The 23,196-nt window shown below is 35.8% G+C and overlaps 1 long non-coding RNA gene across 1 annotated transcript; it reads right to left on the reverse strand.

Moving 5' to 3' along the window:
- Positions 1-468: 468 nt before the first annotated feature.
- On the reverse strand, positions 469-12,887 carry LOC306800282. The gene is made up of 4 exons (XR_013773796.1): positions 12,820-12,887; positions 2,111-2,164; positions 876-1,055; positions 469-597 (listed from the first exon to the last, which is right to left on the reverse strand). It is a non-coding gene; the product is annotated as an uncharacterized lncRNA (long non-coding RNA).
- Between the last annotated feature and the right edge of the window lie 10,309 nt (positions 12,888-23,196).

Here is a 23,196-nt window from a genome sequence, read left to right on the forward strand (position 1 = left end):
GGAAAGCACTTCCACATTCCCAGAATTCAAACAATTTGTTAAAAAAAATATTTATTTGAAGATGCAATCATTTCTTGTCCCAATCCATTTTCAAGTAAAATTCTGTAATTGACTATACAATCACAAACCTTAGTGTCATCTAGGAAGTCTTGTCTTACATCCCAGTTTTATATGGCTTTCTGTGGTATTCAGAGAGATGTGCTAAGTTCTAACTAAAATGGAATTGTTGATACCCAAAACTTACCCAGCATCAAATTTAGATTTGTTTCCTAGTTCTAAGTGTCTGCCTTTGCTCAAACATGAAGAGAATCCTTGTTTTTTCCCAGCTGTCTTGTATATAAGTAGTTTCAAACAGTTAGAAACAGGTTTCTGCCTGGTTTTAGCACAGCTTGTTCAAAGCTTCCCAAAGCAATTAATTACTAGTCTTTGATATTTAAAAAGCTCCTCGTACAGGATGTGTCATACCTCACATCCATAATGTGCTTTCATCCAGGAGAGGTGATGGATTTTGCAATGTCTGAATCTTCATGCCAGAAGTTGGAAATTATTTTTAGACTCCTTTTCCTCATATTTCATCTAGTTTTCACCAACATTTTACTAGAAAACAAAAGGAAATTTGGCAGACATTTCTCTTTCCATGACTCTGAGACATATAAATGGAATACATATAATGAATACAGATGCAAAAGAATGAAGGTATTGTAGGCAGCAAATGACACAATTAGTAGTGCTACTTAGGCAACTTATGAAGCTAGGATTTCCAAGAGTAAGTTTCTTTTAATTTGCCTGGCACTGAGCCACAGAAGATGAAATATTTTTGAAAGTTCTTATGCAGGATCCACCAAGCAAGTGCAATACTCAGTGATACTACCTACTTTTGAAAATCCTAGGTGCTAATTGCTGCAGTGTTGATGTGATGATTTCAGTTTGTTCCAATGTCAGCTTTGAATATGTTTTTTTCATGATGACAGAGTCCTATTTTTGAATGATACATGTTTATTTGTTGGGGGATGGAGGATAATGTTCAACATTTACTCTTCAAATCCATGCAAGGTCTGTGGATGGAGCATCAATATTATTATAAACTGTGGATATAATTAAATTATTTTCAGTTGAGAATATGGAATAAAAACCAAAAGTTCAGAAATTAATAGCCAGCATTTGTCATCTGAGAGCAAGTAATTCAGTAAACTAATTATCTGATTTCCAAAGTAGGGAATGTACCTGATGAAGTTTAAATTTTCCCATATGCCACAAATTGGGACTGTCACAGTAAGACAACATTGGTTCATGTTGAACTGCTGATGCTTCCACTGTAATCCTCTATGATTCTAAAAGACATGCAGAAGAAAAAGATGGAGGAAAATGAGGAGCATCTATCATATTCTTGCTGAAATCCATATGAAGGGCTACACAGAACCCACTAGTGTAGGAGGTAGGTAGGAGATAAGTAAACTGTGGGTGAGGGTCTGTAGTGAAATAGAGTCCCCAGGCAGGTGCAAAGAAGAGCCCTTTTATTGCAAAAACCAGGACTTTTTAAGCAGTTATATCAGTTACATAGTTTTAAATCATAACAAACATAATCCAACCAAGTACCATACACCAGAATGTGAACACACAGTGGTTATATAATAGTTATATTGCTTTTCTACCTCTAATTCAGCTAAGTGTCTTTCCCACAGTCCTTTTCTACTTAGCCAAAGTAACAGGTCTGAGCCATGGTTTACAAGGCCTTCCTTTTGTAAGGCTTTACCCACATTCAACCATAAACAATGAACCATACCATCATAAATAGTAGATTTTTTATAAAGGAGAAGTTGTGGAGCAGAATAACTAATACAGAACTGCTCAATCATACAAAAAAAAATTATCTCTTGGCATTGAGGAATATATCATCAGTAAGGTTTTATTCTTCCCTGCAAAAATCACAAGCAAACTCTTTTGTAATCATCAGCTACTCATGTAGGTGGAATAGCTATATTTTTTCAGGATTCATGGTGTTTTAATTTAGTCATTAACCCTACTGTTAGTACTTAACAAAAAAAAAGTAGTCATCAGATTTTTTCATACTACTGAATTTAAAAATAAGCTAATCCCACATTGAACTTACACTGGCAAATAATAACCATGGTTATCAGCGAGTCTAAATTGCAGAAATCTTTACCTATTTACATAAAGAACAAAATATAAATTAAATACAAATATAAGTGTATTAATAACTTATTCATGCCAAATGTCAACCCTCCCCATCCACTAAAAAAGTAACACAAATATTAGGAAAGCTACATACTCAAGGTTATAAAGAGTCAAAGAAGCAGAAGAATTGTACCATACATTGAAGTTCTGAAACACAGATTGTCCAGACCAGTGTAGCACCAATAAATGATTTTGCATGTAAATAGATGAGAAAATAGCAATGGTGACAAAGAAAGGGCACAAGGGTATATATGCTGTTCTTGTCAGTTGCTCTACAGGCTTGATGAAAATGAAACTAAAAAGAAATGCCCAAAGGGGTAGAAGACTATTCTTCAAAAAAATTGTTACAACTGCAGCAGCCACAACTTATTTTGCTTATAGGAGATTTGGCAGATTTTAAAGGACCACTTATATGAGTGTCACATAAAAGTGATTTCAAAAACATGGGGCAAAGTGCATTCTTCCACAGACAAGATAGCATATAGATTGTGTCCTAGAAAAATCTGAAGCCCATATAGAGGAGCCACAGAATAATTTGGGTTGGAAGGGACCTTAAAGATAATCTCATTCCAACCATGGGCAGGGACACCTTGCACTAGACCAGGTTGCTCAGAGTCCCATCCAACCTGACCTTGAGCACTTCCAGAGATGGTAACTTGCAACATCTCTAAGCAACCTGTGCCTCACCATCCTCCCAATTAATTTTTTTTCCTAATATCTAATCTAAACCTATTCCCTTTTAGCTTCAAGCCATACTTTCCTGTTCTGTCACTACATACTCTTGTAGCCTTTGTCCATCTTTCTAGTTGGCTCCCTTCAGGTACTGGAAGCCCACAGATTTTTTATCACTTCTGTCCTTTCTTTTCTATTAGTACAAAATGTCAGAGGTGACCTGGTAGCTCAGTGAATCAGAGAACAGCACAGAGAACAAACTGTTCTGAAGAGTTGCATAAAGGGTTCTAAAGGATATTTTTGGTCTCCATACATTCACTTCAGTGATTAAAATATTACTGGCTGCAGACTGGAAGGAAAAAAACATGAGAAATTATAACTCTTGGTTAAAGGATGAACTGATGAGCTTTGCATGAAGGCAATGAAGGAGCACATGCAAATACACTAGCTAAGTCACCAACTGTAGAACTTGTTCCTTTCTGTCAGCCTCTAAGAATTTGATTTCATCAGATATGGAAAGTCTCCTCATCTTGCAAGTCTGGATCATAGGATCTAGTTTTTCAAATTCTGTTCAGTGAAAAAGTGTCAGAAAGAGAGATAATTTCCCTCTTTTGCTTTTTCAAAGTCAGTTGATATGCATAGCTTTGAGTCAATATGATGTAAACGCAGTCAGGTGAACAAAGAGAATCCTTCATATCCCAAGCATGCAACAAAATGGAAACAGATGAAACAGGAAAGGCATAACATTGGAATAGTCCAAGACACTTGAAACCCACTAACATCCTAAATCCCTAATCATTAGCAAATTACTCCTTATGAACATTGTCTCCTTACATTACTGAAGAAAGAAGAAAGAAACATTCCTGAGGTTACATTACAGAATAAAAAGAAGAGCTCCCATATATTCAACCAACAGACAGCACAAAAACACCAGGATTTTAATTTATTAATCAGTTCAGCATTGATACTGTAATGTGGTGCTATTTCCTTAGTGTATTTTTTTATACATCCATTATTCATTTCATAAGTATATAAGGCCTCATGTTAAACTTCTATTCTATTTATAATGAGAATAATTAACATTGAGAACTTTTTTGGAAAGGAAGTCTGATGTTGCCGATGGAAAATCTTACATCTTAACTAACAGATATATAATGTTTTCTCCTCAATGCACTCCAAAACAATTCTGAAACATCTCTGTAATGTGCAGTAGATATGAGGTAAAAGACCATGCTTTGCTTTGGGATTTGCTAGGCTTCATATTTTTGAGCTTTCATTTTTACTATTGTCTGTGAATCGCTCAGAAGGAAGCATGGATTGCAAGTGTTTCAAATTACATAAAACCCAATATGTAAATACACTATTCCAGTACAACCTGAAGATTACAAAGATGTTCTCCAGTATGGTCCCTCTTGTTAAGACTGCAATCTCTTATACATCTAATTGACAAAATTTTCATAAGAATATTTTTTAGCTTTTCATCTATCATGGTAAAAAAATCTAAGACTTTTAGTGCTAGGTAAAAAAGCCACTAAGTTCTACTTTAGGCAGCTCAGCACACTCAGGCAAAGCACTAGCCAAAACAAGAAATGTTCAAAACTGAGCATCACAATTTGGGACAGATCATCAGCAGCTGTAAATCCTTGGAAATAATTTCCATCAACTAAGAGCTGCATTGGAAGCATTGTTCAGTTCATGTTTAAACTTTTCCCTTTGTCTCTGGTTATGAAACAAAGCACAAACTCTAAGAAGCAAAGCAAAATTGTGATCAAGAAAGTTCCTATTCTTCACATTGTCAGCTTCTGATCTCAATGGCTTCCACTGGTCTCCATCCAGAAATAAAACTCAGGATGTGTTCATGTAAAACATATCCTCTCATTTGTCAGTCATGATTCCAATGCTCAGCACCACCAGGAATGAAAGATGCCCAGTCTGTGGGCAGAAGGATGAGAATGTGCTTGTTGAAAGTTTTGTTTGAACATAGTTGTAGACTTAGAAATAAATCATGCTTTCCAAAAAAAGAAAAAAGAAGATCGTCTTCATCTTAAGTTGCTTCATGTCTGTAGAGCAATTTGAGGGGATAAAACTGCAATACTTTGCAAAAAAAAAAGAAAAAAAAAAAAAAAAAAAAAAAAGCTATTTATGTTTTCATCACTACTATGAATTTTCATTTACTTTCCTTCTGTGGCTATTTGTTTCCTTTAACTGTCTTTGCCTCTCATTGTTTTTGGCTCCTTCAAATTGTGACATCTTCAAGACCAGTACTTAACACTCTTCAGCATCATTCCTTAACACTCTGTGGTCCTACCAGCTACCTACAATCTCCAAGGTTACAAATGTTCTATAATGTCAAGACTAATTCTCCAAGCAGTTTCTGTTTAAAATAGATGCAAGAATGTTTTTCAACTAATGTAAAATACTTTCTGGTCTCTATCACAGATACAGAAATTAAATATTTTTCATTAATCTGTAATTGTAAAGCCCACATTTTTCCTGATGAGTGTAGCTTGCATTTGTCTTAGGGTTCATATTCAGGTAAATTGCTCTTAAGTACAACTAGACAGACAGGTGGTTTCTATATACACTGGGAAAGATCACAGCGTGGCTCTTCTGATCGTTTTGCCATTTAAAAACTCCAAAAGAATGTGCATATTTAAGAGAGCAGGTACTTTGGATTTTAGTGCTTGCTACTCCAAGAGCAATGGTTACTTCTCCACACCAAATTTTTCTCCCCACAGTAGTGAGAGCACTGCATTCAGCTCTTCAGGACATTTGGACAGGTTTCCATTTCAGCTCTGGCCTTTCCCTTCCCTGTAAAAAGGGCACTCATGTCCCAGCCTCACAGCAGTTCAACAGTCTTCACTCTGAAATATTTGCCTTAGCTAGAACTGCTGACAAATGTTTTGCCAGCCTTTCAACTCCTTAGCTTTTTCCACATTTGCTGTCACATCCCAACACCAGAGGTGCAATGACTTCCACTGGGACATCTGCAGGGACTGTCAGGTGCCTTTGAAATAAATCTCCCCATCCTTGAGGAGGACTTGTTGTCCTTGAGTGAACATGATTTTATGAGGACTCTAACTGTAAATAGCTCCTGAAAGCATTAAAATTGAAACAAGGTTTCCCTTTTATTTGGCAGTTCAAGTCTTTGAACCAAGCCAGATGTTAAATATTCTCAAAGGGAAATAACCACATTACCTTTGGATCTGGATTTTCTGAGAAAACATTTTACTGGACCAAGACCATAAAGAGGGAGTTAAAGCTGAACTCCAAATAAGAAATATGCAGGACAGATGCAAATGATGTTCTAATTCTCAGATGTACTTTGTAAATATGTTAATGATTTTACTCTGTTGTTCTAACAAGACGGATTCTGGGTTTGTGTGCAATTGCAGGGCATATTTCACTCAATTCTAACACTTCTAGATAATAGGAAATTATAGAAATTCTGACCTTTTTTAAATTGTGCCTTGAATAACATACACACATGTGGCCCAGGAGGAAACTATTAATGAAAAGTCTTCTTATTAGAGGAAAGGAGGCATTTTCTAGAAATTAACAAAGGGGTCAAGCCACTAAAAAAATTGTCAGATGTACAACTTATCTATTTTAGAGGTATAATTCCACACTACTTGTGGAATACTTTCATAGGTATTGTAAGCCAACACAAATTTCTTCAATATTATTTAAGAGTTTTAATTTTCTTTTTCTAAATAACCCTTCCTTCCTCCTTTGTTGATGATTTCTCTTTTTTATATCTCTATAAACAAAGCCTGAAAAAGGTAAATAATATTAATCAATTAATTTTATTCCAGATTTTTCCTTAAAAAAAATCTAATTAGCTATATCATTTGCATATATCTGAATTTAAGTGAAAGTGTACTGTTGAAATAAGGAGAAAAATCAAAGAATCATTGCATCAGCCTGGTTGGAAGGTACCTCTGGATACTCTCTGGCCCAAACTTCTAGTTCAAAACTTGATCAGCAGGTTACTGAGGACCAAGTACCTAATCATATTGTTTGATAGCAGTTGAGTTGTAGTTACTTGAAAGTCTTGGTTAACAAGAGACCAGAATTTATAGTTAAAAAGCTGAGTTTTTCTAAAAAGTAAAATCCTGGAATTAAAACACGGATACTGAAAATAGGAATTTGTTTTTCTTTTAATAGACACCACAGTTCTTACATGGAATACATGGATGTTCAAGAAGTACTAAATAGAAAGCACAAAGTAAGTAGTCAAGATTCCTTGCATTTTAAAATTGAGTTTCCATGTTAAAATCAGCTTTTAATGTGGCCATGATTTTGTTTTACCAAACATGAGGCAAGCTCCAAGCTGCAAACAGGAGAGAATCAGTATTTATTTCTATAGCCAGACTATTATACCCATATATCTGCTGACAACCAGAGTAACAGGTAATCCTCACCATGGGCCAAATCAATCCATAAATCCATAAGATATTGCTCTTTGATTGGATCACATTTCTACACTTTTTCTATGTCAAAGCCCAGAGGCTGTGCTGTATTTTGCAGCATGTGTACCCAGGCTATGGCAATGGCAGGAGGGCTGTACTTGTGCACAGAGCTGCCTCTAAGAACCCTCCATGCACTACTGAAAGAGCAACCACTAGTTACTGAGCAGCTGCTCAATACAGCCATGGAGGAGCAGGAAGACTGTTTCTAATTTTAAAGACTGGAAATTTGGAACTACAAACAGTAAATGCAACAAATCTGGCCAACTCCTTGATTAGGAGAGGCTATGTAATTTAGACAGAACATACACTTGGATCAGTTGCTGCTCAGGAAAAGAGGAGTCATCCTATTCCAATTTAATTTCTGCACTAATCTTAAGTAATAACAGCCATCTAGGATGAGGATATACAGAAAGTCTTCCATTCTCTCCAGTGAACAATACATGTAGATCCTAAATAGCAAGCTTTCAAAGTAGCCTTGTTTTGGATGTGTTATATATTTTGATATAGGGAGCTGACTTCATATGCTGCTAAAAGAAGGCTAATCTGATTTCTACTACAGCACTATAAAAAGCTATATCAGGTTGGAGCCACTACAGACTCTAATGATATCCTGGAACATCCACATTTACTGTAAAATCTTTTTTCACCTACAGCAGAATAATTTTATGTTGTCACAGTTCTACCGGAAAAAGGAAAAAAATAAAAAGGACTGCAAGTGCAGCCATATGAAATCATTTTACTTAGGAAGAAATGGGATGGAAACCTCTAGAGATATAGCTGGAAGTGTAGGGGTTCACACTGTAAGAAAGTGAATTGAATTTTCTTATGCAGCCTGCATTTCATCTAACTTAGAATAAGCCAGCTTGTTCTCAGGGTCTGGGCCAAATTATCAAAATGCAGTTTTGATTTTTGCATAATCTTCTCTGCTGATCACCTCCTGTAAATAAACTCAGTAGAAAGGAAACACCCTCTTGCATACAATTAGTATTTTCTTTCACTAGTTGTCCCACTCATATTTCACCTCCTGTTATGCAAGGAGATTTGTTGTGTATTTAAAGAAAAAGAGAGACACAGAATAAATATGTCCGGCATTACTTTGCTCCCAGCAGTAAAAACAATAACTATAATTCTCTGTTACACATTACAATAGGAGTGTAGTCATTACATCATTTCACTATTCCATATCCAGTGATGTCTGATAAAGAATAATTTTACCCAGTCCATGATTCAAACATTGATATAGCTCAAAAGAATTTGTTCTTGTTTACATGTTTGTTTAAACAGAACAACAGCATTGCTTATCATTGAAACATTTGTTCAAGAGAACAATGATCTTGTAGGTAATGCACTATCTGTCTAACTTGGTTATACTGCAGGAAGCACTGAAAATTAAAAGTAGTTGTTTGAGTCTGATGAAGGAGATAATATCATATATTATAAAATATATTATAATATAAATATATTTGCATTATCATATATTTTCTTGATATAATATTAATTAAATAACATATTTAACATTATGATTCATTAATAAATATTTAATTAATAATTTAATTGATTTATTTATAATTTATTATATAATTATGTTTTGCTAATTATAATGCATTTTATTAAATTTAATTTTATTATTATTTAATATATTAATTCTATTAATATATAATAAATTATATTATCAATAAGAACATCATGGGTCTTTTGTTTCTTTACTTCCCTGATAATTCAATCAGAATGTAAACCTCTCCTAGTAGTAAACTGGCATAAGCTCCAGTGCCAACAGCAAGTCTGGCTTTTTGAAGACACCACGTTATCAGACATACAGAGGAATTGAGCATTGCAAACAGGGATTTAATCAAACAGGATGTTGCTATCCTTATCTACAGAACTAAAGATACTAAAATGATTCAATTTTCCTGAAGGTTTAATCCTTTTGGAATTAGTTTCTATAGGGAGACAGGGATGAGATATGAGATAGGGACATAATTTCTTTTCTAACTTGGTGCTAAAAGAAAATACGTAAATTTGTTAGGTATGAGAAGTATTCATTTTCTTCTTTTTTGACAAGTTGCCTTACAACCACAAAGCTGTCCTTTCCATTTTAATAAAACCCATTGGAAATGTTATTGTGGCAACTCTGTTGTACCACTACACATCAGAATTTTCCTGTACTATTGTTCTGAACCTTTGGGATCAATAGGTCAGTTATAAACATTTATTGTTCCACCCTCACAGTCCTTAAACTATGGGATCCTGTCTGTTCATGTGCTGGAGTTAAGTGCATTCAGAAAGTCTGGAAGGTTGACAGTGGACAAATGTATGAGCCTGTTTCCTTTTGGGAACAAAACTAAACAACTCAAGTAGACTCAAGTTCAGAGGGGTCAGAGATCACCATTTGTATCAACATAACCAGAACAACATCTTTGCCATGCAGTAAACATAAAGTATTTTCATACAATCAAGTTCTTCAGTTATTTTAAAATACTTTTGTCCCTTAGATAAGGAAAATCTAAAGCAGACACTGTCCTATTCAGGATCATACATCCATTGTGAGGCTTTTGTATAATCATCCTGCAACCCACTGAGCCAATTCCAATTTCATTGACGTTGTAAGCTTCTATAAAATTAAATACTTCCCCTTTCTTCTTTACTATATTTTTCCATTGCTTTTACATTGTTGACATATGGTCTTATACTCCATAATGTGGCATGTACTGTGTTCTTTATTGCCTCTATAATCCAATGGGTTAAATTCTGATTTCTGTAGCTGTTTTTAACTTGGGCAGTATTCTTTGTATGTGTATTAATTATGATAATGTCATCACTTACACCTATACATTTGTAAACCATTTCCCACTCCTTTTATGTTGCTGAATCATTTGATTTTGATTAGAAAACTTAATTCTAAAGCAGAGAGACAGGAATCTGTGATAAGGGAACATATGTCTGTGGCCTCTTCATCTGTTCTGACTTAATATCTACCCCTCAGGGAACCACAGAGGTAATCAATTCTGAAGACTGGCCTGCCTAAAGATTGTATAGTGCTCTAGTAATGCAATGAGAAAGCAATGAGACATTATTCTAGAACACCTAAGTATCACTCAACCAAAATACTCAATAATTTTTATTGACTGATACAGTCAGATACATTTTAATTGTGCAATTGCTTGAAGTTGCTAATGGTTTACATCTTTTTCCCCTGCAACTTTACCCTGTAAAATCCTGTGTTTTAGTAGATACCAGGTAGTAGTTTTCCTAAAGTCAGATAAAATTTAGATAACTCACTAGTTCACAGAACGGATCTTTAAGACAGATCTTACCCCAGACTTATGATTCCTTCATTCAGCTTTGACTGTGAATTTTTAAAAAGTTAAATATTTTCCTGTTTCGGGAAAAGGAGGATGTGATTCATAAACAAAAGTGCAACATTTCCATTCCCCATGTGATAACTAGCAACTATACTGGGGTCTCCAGTTTCACATAAAATGAACAGAGCCCAAAGCCAAACATCATTCTTGGATCCATATACTCAGCAAGCCACTGAAAGCCTTTCCAGAATGTAATGTTGTTCCTTGCAGACTCTATGACAAAATTAAAGTTGATCTATACAGCAGTCTGAGTACAGGATTTAAAGCTTATTTTACAGCTACTTCTGCCCAACGATGAACTGAAAAAATAAAACAGCTGTTGTGTAGAATATTCTAAAAGAGAATGGGTTCCAAAGCAAAGATACTGTAAACTCCCTGAGAACAGTGAAATATAGTCAAATTACATTTGGATCCAGCTTTTCCATTACAAATCCCATAGGAAATTATAGTTTGCAGATGGAAACTAAATGTCTCAATGAGATGTGATCTAAGTGGTCCAGAGAGAGGTATTTATGAAAAGAACAACTAAAAAAAATAACAAATATATTATTGATTTTTTTTTTCTTAATTCCTGTTTCTCTCTCACACTCATTCAAAGTCTTACTCTAATTCATAAAACAACCATTAGTTTCCAGGGATGTTTTAGATGCTATTTTACAAAATAAATGAGGTAATTTTTTTATTAACATGATATCCTTATGATATATCAAACAATACATTTCATTTAATGAACCAAAATCCAGATGCGGAATGAATTTTTTTCAAAGATTGCTCTACTGCTGTCTTCACAGATTCAGAGAAATCATCTTTTGCTGTTGAAGTCATTGCACACACCCAGTCATAGTAGTCAATTCATGTGCTGGAATTCCAATCAAGTTGTCAAGCACTTGCATCGAAAATATGTCAGGATTATTGTAAGTGGAAGACTTGCAAAGATCTGCTTTATTCAAAGTCCTTTAAAGGCTTTTTCTCATGAATACCCAAACTTATTTCAGTTTGGTACCACCAGTGATAAGAGTGGTAACAATAGCTTTACTTTCCTTCACTATTCTCTTCAGCTTTATAATTTTTCAAACCATAAGCTCATCTTCAATAAGCAATTGTTGTACAATATCTCCAAAGTTTCCAAACAAGGACTCTTCTCCATTAAATCAACATTTCAACAAATGTATACATCACTGCCCTGTCTTTATTCATCACTTAGCTTCTCTTGATTATTGCAGCAATTTCTTGCAGACTAACTACGCACAGGGGAGTTACTGGTTTATTTACTTTGGGGCCATAGAGCAAGTACATGTTTTTCCATGCAATTACTCATGCTTATGATTCAAACATCATCCTAGGTACGTAATAAAGATACATTCATGAGCTTTCCAAGGGGAAAAAAATAAATCAGGCAGATGCAGACGAAGAACTCATCTCGCAAACTGGTAGCTAGACCCAACATGTCCTTTTTACAGAAAGTCCATTGCCTTGCTTTGATGCAAGAGGAAGTGAGCACTGTAACATGGAGTAACCCATTGGTTCACAGCATATTTTATCCTCAGTGGTTATCCAATGCAAGAAAAAGCCACAGTTTGCATTGAGCCAAGTAGATTTTTCCAAAGGCCAAATAAATTCTGGATTATGTGTCTTTCATGATGTGGAAGCTGACACTGTCTATGTCCCTATCAGGAAAAGGCCTGCAACCCAAAACTCTGCCTCCCAGGGAAGGCAAAATTCAGTTCTGCCACAGAATGCAAACTGTGAATATTAGGATTCTACACACACAAGTATAAAATGCCAAAGGATTTCTCAACAGGTAACTAAATTGCTGTAAAGAACTGGAACATGAACAAACCTATAAAAATCTTCAGCATGCAACAGAAGGGGACATAATGAAGCCTAAAGATTAAGAATAGGATGCATACCTTTTAAGACCTACATTTTTAATTTTTGACACAAGACACTAATATTCTTCCCTGTACAGTTTGCAACTCAAATGGGGATGTTAGCAGTTCTGTGTATAGCAATGGAAAATATCCATTGAATTGTCCATCCAAGTCATAATAACTGCTGTTATTTGTACACAACACTTTTCATTGATTATGTGGCACAATTCGCTTAAGTTGTCACACCTTTACTGATTCCCAGAAGATGACATTGGTGAAGTAAGACATATCACAGGGTTCTTCTTCATTTATGGCTATGGCAAAGAAGAGAATGTTTTCTTAAAACCTTTCAATTACTTTTTCTTTTTTTTTAAATAATGTACCACTGTTTGTTAACAGACCAAGGGAATTTTTGTTTTGTTTTTACATAACTGAATCCATACAGCCAATTAGTAAAATACAGCTGTCCTCATCTGGGGGACCACCTCAGTAGACAGTCCTACAAAATTAGTGTGCTCTTTGGGTAAGAAAAGCAGAAGCCAAATGAGTGTTTCACTTATTATAAACTCAAAGTCAGAAAGAGTCAATTGTCTTAAGTTTATTTGCAAAGTAAAATTAGTTTTCCAATTGAAAACTAATTCACAAGAGGAAGCTCAATTAGAACATAAAGAACATGTCTGTATCCAAGAGGAAGTGAAATCATTTGAAGTAGTACAACAGGGCAAAAATTTGCAGAGCTAAAAAATTAATTGGAATGCACAATGAACAGCCAAGCAAAGATGATTTTGGGGGCAGGGCACTAGACTTAAGTTCAGAGGCCTGGTTTCTACTATGAGCCTTAAAGGACCTGGTTTTAGGAAGTACTGAGTGTCCGGACTCTGAGAAGTTGGCCAATTTAAAGTAATAGGAAATCACAGACCACATCAGTTGATTCTGGAAGCTCCCTCTTTGCTTACAGAAATAAAGTATACCCAAGATACAGTTCTGAATTCATTAAAGTATAATCCCTTCCCAAGCTCTGCTCTATGTACCTCTTTCCCAAAAGACATATTAATTTATTTCCAAAGGGATCCTGATAGAGGCAAGAATGTCAACAGCAGTACTGCAAAGCAAATAATAAATTCATTGGGCTATCCAATCCAACCCTCTACACTAAAGCTTTTCCTTTAAATGCTACCAGTTTTGCATCTTTTACATTCATGGAAAGTGTGTTTCCATACATAACTATTTATTTACTATATAACTTTCATATTCAAAAAATTTTAAAAAAACAAAAACCATAATTCATCACCACTGATCTTTATTGCAGAATTGCTCGGTCAAATTACTGAATATACTGCAGGATAAAATATTGTGATGATAAATCAAATTCTTTGTCTGATAATTTCAGGTTATCTGTGGCCAGTGAAATGGCAGCTGCATACAAAATCACTGTAGCAATCAAATATTGACCTTGGTTTCCCTGTAATTTGCAGCATGATTTAGAAGAAAAAGTCACAAGGAAATTTAGGCAGGTATTAATCTAATGGGAAATGAGGATCATGGGGATTAGGTTATGTAAGCAAGACTGTGACCAGGCAACAAAGAAACAATCCTCACAATTCATGACAAAAAAAAAAAAAAAAGAAAAAATTCAGTTGCCTTACTGAGAAGTTTTGAAAATAGTGAATGAGAAGATTAAAAAGAACGTCGATACCTGATCCACAATCATACAGGGTTTGCATTCTTCCAAAATCAAAGGTACATTACTCTTGTAACAATGTTTCACATAACAGAGTATCAGCATAAATATCTTGGGGAATTTGGTAATTTGTTTAAACCAAGGCAGTCCAGGATTATAAATATGTAATCATCAAACCCTTTGATTCACTACATATATATATATATATATATATATATTTTTTTTTTTTAAGTGACAAAAAATTAAGCCAGAAGAGACATAGAAACATAGAATCACAGGATGATTTGGTTGGAAGGGACCACCAAAGGCCATCCAGTCCCATTCCCCTGTCAGGTGAAGGGGTATCTCATACTGGATCCAGTTGCTCAAACCCCCATCCAACTAGATATTGAGAACTTACAAGGATGGGGCATGCACAATTTCTCTGGGCAACCTGTTCCAGGGTCCCACCACCCTCACCACAAAAAATCTCTTCCCTATATCCAATCTAAACCCACTAGCCTTACATATAATTTCAAGTCCTCTCAAAGATAGAAACACATTTTGTTTGCAGAGAACAAAGCATATTGCTTAATACAGAAAGTAATTCAGATTTACAGATCTAAGTGAGCAGTAGCTACTGGCCACCAGAGCCATCCCTACTCTAGGGATACTCCACATACACTGCAAACATATAAAAGGTTTCTTGAAATTAGCTCACTTGTAACCTGCTTGCTCTCTAAGAATAATCATTAAATGTCAGGCAAAGCAGGCTTACACTAAAATACATCAGCCAGTCACTTCACAGTCAGACAGGGCTTGGATGTGTCCAGATTTCTTTGTTTTGCTTCTTTTTTAACTCTCAGTAGCTTTTCTTTTGGAAAAGCAAGGGAAGGTTTCAGGATGTGTTTATTGTGAACTCTTTTCTCCTTGTCTAATCCTTTCTTTCACCCCCACAGGAATCTCTCTGGCCAATGAGCTAAAAAAATCTCCTTTAGGGAAAATTTCACTTCCGTTTCATGTACAGTTTTCTCTAGACTAAATGACAGTTCCTAATTTTCTTCTCCGAGGTCATACTCAGGAAAGCTAGCAGTTCTTCTAAACTGCCTTCTCAATCTCCAGCAGTCAATATATTTATTTGACTAGGGAAAAGAACACAAAGATATTGTATATTAAAGAGACCAAGTGAAAGTCGAAAGTTATACATCAATAGAAGCATTAACACAATTATTTGCTTCGACTTCAAAGACACACTCCGAATTATACAATTTTTATTTAGATTTTGAATCAGAAACCTACATGGACTCCAAAATTACCAATAATTCCTTTTTGCTTTGGTAACTTTAATATTCTTGATTTCTGTACAGTAAGTCTGGTTTTTGCTGCTCTATCTTTCTCAACAAATTCCTGGGCCAATAAGTTCCACAGTCTAATAATATTTTGTGTGAAGAAGCCCACCAGATTAGAATTTTGAACCTATTAAATCTTCTTAATATTTCCATAGCCCATGTTATGCACCAAGGAAAATGTGGTTAATTAAAAAACCAAAGACTCTTCACAGCCTCTACTGCATTTCATACAAAACTTACAATGTATTCTTTGGCACCACTCTGTCACCACTGGTTTAAAAACATTTGGGCAGAAACATTAATAGAAAGTTTTTTATACTCACAACATGAATATACTTCCTTCTAACTGAAAATAACTCTGTTTCAAACAAAATCAAGCAAATTATGACTACGGCCAAATCTACTGTGTGCTTTTGTTTCCATTCAGCCAAGTTTACTGATCTATGACGTCCTCATAATTCATAAAGACTAATTCCCAAAGACCATGACTATGCAGTTCTCATCTTTTGATCCCCAATAAACATTCCCCAGAAAAACAAAAATTTTTTTCAGTGTCATTGTACTATTGCTTATATATTTGTTAAGTGGCAAATTACTTCTGTGGACTTTTATTTTAAAATAATTATCATAGGCACACAAACAATTAATTTATTATTTTAGGGGTTTTTGGTACAAATTTCCATCCCCTTAGAGCTGTGTTTCATTAATGGATTATCTTGGTTTATCTCAAAATCCTCCAGTGTTCATAACTGTATAGCACACATATAGCACACCAGGACTCTACTACTCCACATTTTGTCCATGGTTTTCAGGTAAATAATAGTAGTTCATGATTGCAGTAGACATACTAGTTTACATGCATGATGTGAAAGCAGGCAAGCATGATCAGTGTTGCTTGGCCACTTTTCTTTTTTTTCCCTTATGTAAGAAATAATTTTGGAAGAGCATATAACCAGGGATATAAGCAGTTATCTTCACAGAGCATACAAGAGAATTTGTGTGGCTCTAATAACATATGTATAGATGCAGGACTCCCACTGCCCAGACCTATAAAGTCAATAGAAAGTGGTAGACTATTCTAATAATTTGCAATGGGTTGATAACCTGGGTGCCACCCCTCAATACTGACTGTATTGGCAGAGATCCAAAACATGTTACCTTATTGAGAAAGGATCAAATCACTCCCTTGAGCTCAATGGTTACATTACACACCTTAAAGCAAAGTCATTTTCAGGCACCACAGTGAATAAAGAGTCAAATATATCCACCAGGCCAATATTCAATCTTGGTTCACATGGACAAATTTGTGCAAGGGAAAGCTGGGGAGTGCCTGGTTTGCACCCAAGCTTCAGTGCAGAGAATCCACACCAAGCATGGACATTCACATTAAGGATCAGTTCAGTCTCTTGTGTATTATATGGTCAGAGTGAACTTACCTGGGACTCTTCTTCCTTGGAAACTGTCTCTCAAAATACAAGCCAACTGAAATAAAAATGCCCCAACTTTCTTCTGAATTATATTATAAGCCATCTGCAGTAAAAGTGACCCTATGCCATCATGTAGGTTTCTTATGAACTGCACCTGCACTGTCCTTGTCAAAAGCTTGACTTTTTGTCAATCAGTCTCAAAGGAGAGCTATAAATAGAGAGCAGTTACTGCACACTTCTGATCCACTGCAGCAGCCAGGAACCCTGCAGTTTCTTAAGAGAGAAACACACAACACAAAGCTATAAATATTTCTATTTTCTTTTTTTCTCAGGCATTTTTTCCACCCCAGAGAGTGGAAATAAAACTGAGGAAGCTGATCATATGGCCCTGGGAGAACTGAAATCATTGTTCTCATATGAAAAGTCTTTGGTAGGAGCCTAAGGAACAGTGCATTGGTGACATTGGCAGCAGTCATTAACTTTTGGTCCTGATCATCAGCCCCAGGAAATCTGTGGCTTGCAGCATGCCTCATATTTACTGCTGCTGGTCTAATACATGGTTTACCACTACAATCTTCCACTTTGGAAGGCCTGGGCTGTCTCAGATGCAGCATGTTTAGTGGGAGAATTTAACAAGAACTTGTACTCAGTTTTTGAAAAAGGGAGAAATGTTTGACACAGATTTCTGTGATTTCAGGTGTATTTTCTGTTACTATCTGTAAAGCTGTAAGACAAGATATTGTAAGGGACAATACAATTCCAGTTAATTTTTTCAGTCCTTTTTTTCTATTACTTTTAAATCTCTTGTATTTTTTTCCTTCAAAAACAAAACTCTTTAATAGACTAGTATCTACATAATGACTACCAGCCCACAGACTAATAATTTCCATGATGACTGATGACTAATGCAAGAAGAAGGTATCTGGTTGAAAGTTCTTCTGCATCTGGAAATGTTACCTTGCCTTTCAGCCTCACAATATTTGGAGCTGAATTTGTGATGGCATTCAAAAGACTAAATTGAGGTTACTAACGTTGAATCAGATATTAAACATCAGTCAAACCTTATTTTGGCATTGCTCTTTCTCTTCCATCAGTTTCAGAGCTGGATCCAAATTTTTCCTTATACATGTCATAGTTCTGGTATGATCCAGCCAAAGGCAGGTCAGTAGATCAATTCAACTGACTTCACTGGTGCTCAAGTAGATTCTGAAGTCATTTAAGAGCAAGTCAGGAAAGAACCATGGAAATGTACAAGCTTACAACCAGCTGAATCCATCAAAGACACTAAAATCTTGAGCAAAAATAAACAACTTCCCAGATCAAGGACTATATGCCACCCTTGGAGTACTGACTGGTGGATTGCATTGTAATAGATTGCACTTTAATGCAGGTTTGTTTTCTGGCATCCATTCAGTTAAAACACTCCCAGGCTAACCAGGCAATTTAGCTTTACTGCTCTTATTGCCATTAACTTACAAACATTAAGTGACATTTGCCCTGGACACTGCTCTTATGTTACATACAGCTAATGCATTCTTTGACTCAGATTTGTAGGGGTTTCTTTTATGGAATGGAATGGGAGAGAAGCGTGTCACTGCTGTTGATAATCACAGGTTTGTGAGAATGATGTCATGTCCTTTTGAGGCATGAAAGTGTGTATAAGAAGTCAGTCGGTGTCTCCCTGGTGTGCAGGTGTCAGGGAGCAAGGGCAAGGCAGTGCACCCTAATTCCTCTGGCACATAACAAGGTGTGGTGTCAGGCACCCACCAGACGGCAGGGACATGCCTGGGATGTCACCTGGCTGCAAGCTATGGTGGCAGGAAAGACCTTTTACAGAAAACTTCACTCTTAATGTCATACTTGGTTTTCATCAAGCATGAATATTCTCCAGCCTAGCTATCAGTGCAAGGTGATATTCCCTGAAGTCACACTTTAAAAATTGACTTGGAAAACCTAGTGCATGAATTAAAAGTGATAACCACCCACCCTAAGAAGCAGATTCATTCTCCATAAATAAAGTGCGTAGCACAAGTGCAAAAACAGGGCCAGCTTCTGTTGGTTGCTCATCACACTGTATTGTCTGGCCATTTTCAAATTCCACCAGTTAGGCATCAATTCTCTTGCCTATAGCCTTGAACTAAAATAATGCTTCAAAAGAGACACCATGAACTGCATTTTTTTTATTATTATTCCAAGGCTTTTACTTTGGATAGTACTTTACAGAAGGGTAAATGGTGCATTCCATTTATAACAAACATTTGGAAGGACAACAGCTACTTTTTTCCTTCCAACTCTGTATCCCCATGAGCAAGAATAGCATATATTCAAAAAAGAGAATTATGCTCTATTTTTGTCTGTGAGCTGGGTGGTCCAATGGGTTGCTGCATTGGCCTTTCTTCTCTGAACACTTTGATTTTAATAATAGCTTTGGGCACAACAGAATATGAGTATGACAAATTCATTCTATGTGTCCTGACTAGTGTTACAAAACCCCTGTGCAGTGCAGAAAACCCCTATCCACAGTGTACTTTAATGTACTGGGGAAATTTAGAAACCAACTTCTACATAAATTAATTTTACAAATATAATAAAAATTTAAATGAATGCTTACATTGATTATATTATTTTTGACACCACACTTGTTACTGGTACTGTATAATGTCTTCCAAGTTTTACATCATCTGGAAACTGTAATTTTTTTCTCAAGCAATATATCTGTTACCTTTTACTTCTCCTTATATGCACCTTTCTAGCTATCTAGAAGTCAAGATAAAGGGGAATAGATAATATTTTCCATTTGCTAACATTTATAATTACCAGCAGCATTTTAAAGGAACCTTAAATGCTGCTTGGTATATTTCTGAAGGGCAAATATTTTTAAGACTCTGTAGACTGCACTAAGAATGAAAGAGAATTAAGATATGCAGTGGTGGAGATAATGCTTGACTGACATTTGTTTAAAGCCATTAAGCTAAAATTAATGTTCACCTGATTAAAGGAAATTGTTAAGACAGGCACATGCTGTGATCCAAAGGGAAAGTTCTTGTTCTTTGAATTCTCCAGACTGCAGCACATCCTTGTCATTGGGCTCAAAGGAATTTGAGCCCAACAGAAAGGATGCACTGCTCTGCCTTTACCACACTTCTCCCTGAAACTTATCATGGCAATTGGAGTGATATTAATTGTCCAAAAAGGACACCTTGTGTTTCCAGACCCTTTTTGTTACTCCCCTGAGAGCAAGGGAGTCCAACTCTGATTTCTTACCAAAAGTACATTGGCAGAAAATTAGCATGTTCATAATGCTCTATAAATACCATACAACCAGAGAATGCAAAACAAGAGTTTGGACCTATACAACTAACCCACCTCTAAGCAAGTGAAACCAAAACTTTCACATTTTCCAGCCTAAAGTGATAAAAAAAACTGATGTGGGTTTTTCAAAGCAGAATTGACTGCATTATGGTCTCTGGAATACACGTTACTTAAGTTGCACTGTTTTGTAAATTTTACTTAATTGGCTGTGTTTCTTCTTGAATTTCAAGTTCTTAAAACTTCTGGAACCCAGGAGAATTAATCATAGCAATCCACAGCAGAACAAAAACATTTGACAGACTCAAACCAAACACTGTGGACATTTGGGAAACTCCAGCAGCCAACACAGATCTAGGTCTTTGCTTTTCCAAGCATTCATCTAACTGTATTCCTGCTTGTCACCAGGGCTTGGGTTTCATTTTTTAATGAAAACCTCCACTGGCATCATAAACTATATTGGATCCTTTCTGTAAGCAAATACTAAAATGTTGATTTTTCCTCCTGTTTCATTAGTATACTTTCGCAATATTAGAAGTATTTGTGACCTATTGCTGCCCTTGATTTGTATTTCTAAACTGTTGCCCTAGAGTACACGCTGACAGTACTGCATTTTACACCAAACACCATATCTTTAAGTCTTATACTCTGCCAAAGTATGTAACCAAAGTCAGAAGCATTTTCCTTCACTTTTTGCAGCTACACAAAAATAATGTCATAATTACTTCAGATTATACACAGCATACAGATGGAGAGGATCCAGTGATCAATCACCACATCTGAAGTACTGAAATCATGCTTACTGTTTTCTTCTCCTGATAAGAAAATCAAAGTGTATGCAGCAGATTTATGAGAGCATTTTGTGTTCAGTTTTAAGGCTTTAGTTATTAGAAAGGACAGCTAGTTCTGCTACTCTGCTCAAGAAAGTACTCCAAAAACATGCTATTTTTGCTAGCAAAACCAAATTGTTGAAAGACAGATAAAAATAGGTAGTCTTCAGATGTTCTGCCAACATGATTGTCAAATACAGGTGTTTCTTTAGATGTTTTAAAAAGTAGTTTTAATGTCCAGATTAATGCCTAAAATGGGTAAAATTTACTGTCAGAGCTCTTCACTTTAAAATAAACTGGGACAAATTAGGCAGTCCAAGAGAACTGGGATTCACTCCCTGCTGACAGGAAAATTCATTCCAACCACCTCATAAATGTTGTACTCCAAGCAATCTCTCCTTAGAGACTCAAACTCAAGGGAACATGCTCATCCAAAATCCCAGCATGGGGATCCCAGTGCACAGGTCTCTAAGATGCTGATCCTGTATCTCTTCTATAAACTTCAACTTCAATCACTAATAGTTGCCCTTAAAAATTATTCCCTTTGTCAAAACACTGCAAACTCAAGTCTTTCCAAGTGAGGCTTTTCAGACTGCAGAGTGACTCCAATAGCCCCAAGCAGCTCTGTACTGCAGTGCCCTACTAGGACTAAGAAGATTTCCTTTATAATCTGACTATAATATTCCTTCAGGTCTGCTGGCTCAGACTGTGACTCTGTCACAACTGTGTCCAGTATTTTCATCAAAAATAAAACAGAAAGCAAGGCACCACTTGTCCATTTAATTACTTCATACCTTTGAAAAATTATCCATACTGACCTTAAAGAATATAATTTACTTTAATACAAAGTCAAAATTGCAAAATAAACCAGAGCGATTAAAAATTATTATTTTAATAAATTAGCAAAATTCTTGATACTTCATAAAATAATTTTATTTTTTTCCTTACTCTTCTGTCTCCATTCCAGTTAAAATTCATGTAAAGGGCGTAACTTTGCATACATTATTTTATCTAGAAGCAAATATTTAGTTTAATTTGATTTCTACAGCTCACTCAAATCCAAGTCTCATTTCAGTAATTTGAAATAAGAATGACTGAATGTGCTACTGCTTTCAATTTAGCTCCTATCCAAGTTCCTAACAAAACAATCTGTTTGTTCAGTTCTCATAAAAGACATATCTTGTCTTTTACAACAATTGACCAATATCATCTACCAAAATCTGAGTATTTTGGTGGGTCAGGAGTCTGATGAGACACAGGTACACTCCATGACTGGTATGAGTTGGTCTCCCCAGGTGTCTTGGTTCTAATGAAGCTTGGCTCTGTGCTCATATGTGCCTCCAATGGCTTCTCATGCACATAAACCTGTGGGATTTCCTCTTTGCAGTGACAGGCACCCACATAACATTTTCTGGTTTATATAGAATTTATTTATGCATCAAAAGTTGAGCAGATACACCACTCACACTCAGTCACGGAGTCTCCATAATGCATAAAACAACTATTACCTGGAAAACAGCAGCACATTCCCCTTGCAGTTATGTTACAGTCCTGTTGAAGAGAGGGGAGAAATAAGGTGCATATTTCCACATATAAGTAGGTTTCTCCAGCTGTTTTTGAATAACAAGATAAGGTTGTTTTTATGAGGTGAGCAATTAAATGTATCATGATTTCTTAGGATTTTAAGTGATTTGTGTCAGTGGAATTATCTGTGCTCCCACTCATTGTCTCTACACCTATGCAGTTCTCTGGCGTGCTCTCCAAGAATAGTTCAGTTAGTTTCCAAGTCACTAACATATTTCACTTTTAGCTATGTGCTAAAACGCTTCCATTGTTGTCATTCTGAATCTTTAATGGTTTTGAAACTGTCAGGCGAAAACTGCATTCTCCTGCAGCTCTGAGCAGCAGGAGAATGAAGATGACAAAAGATCCGTGTTAATCTTAATCATAGATGAGGAATATAATGGCATTTTTCAGAAGCTTAGGGCTCTGCTTCAACAGACACAGGCTCATCATTTCCCCCTTCTAGCCCATTAATTTTTAAAAAA

This window comes from Erithacus rubecula (assembly GCF_903797595.1).
Source record: "Erithacus rubecula genome assembly, chromosome: 3".
Taxonomy (NCBI): Eukaryota; Metazoa; Chordata; class Aves; order Passeriformes; family Muscicapidae; genus Erithacus; species Erithacus rubecula.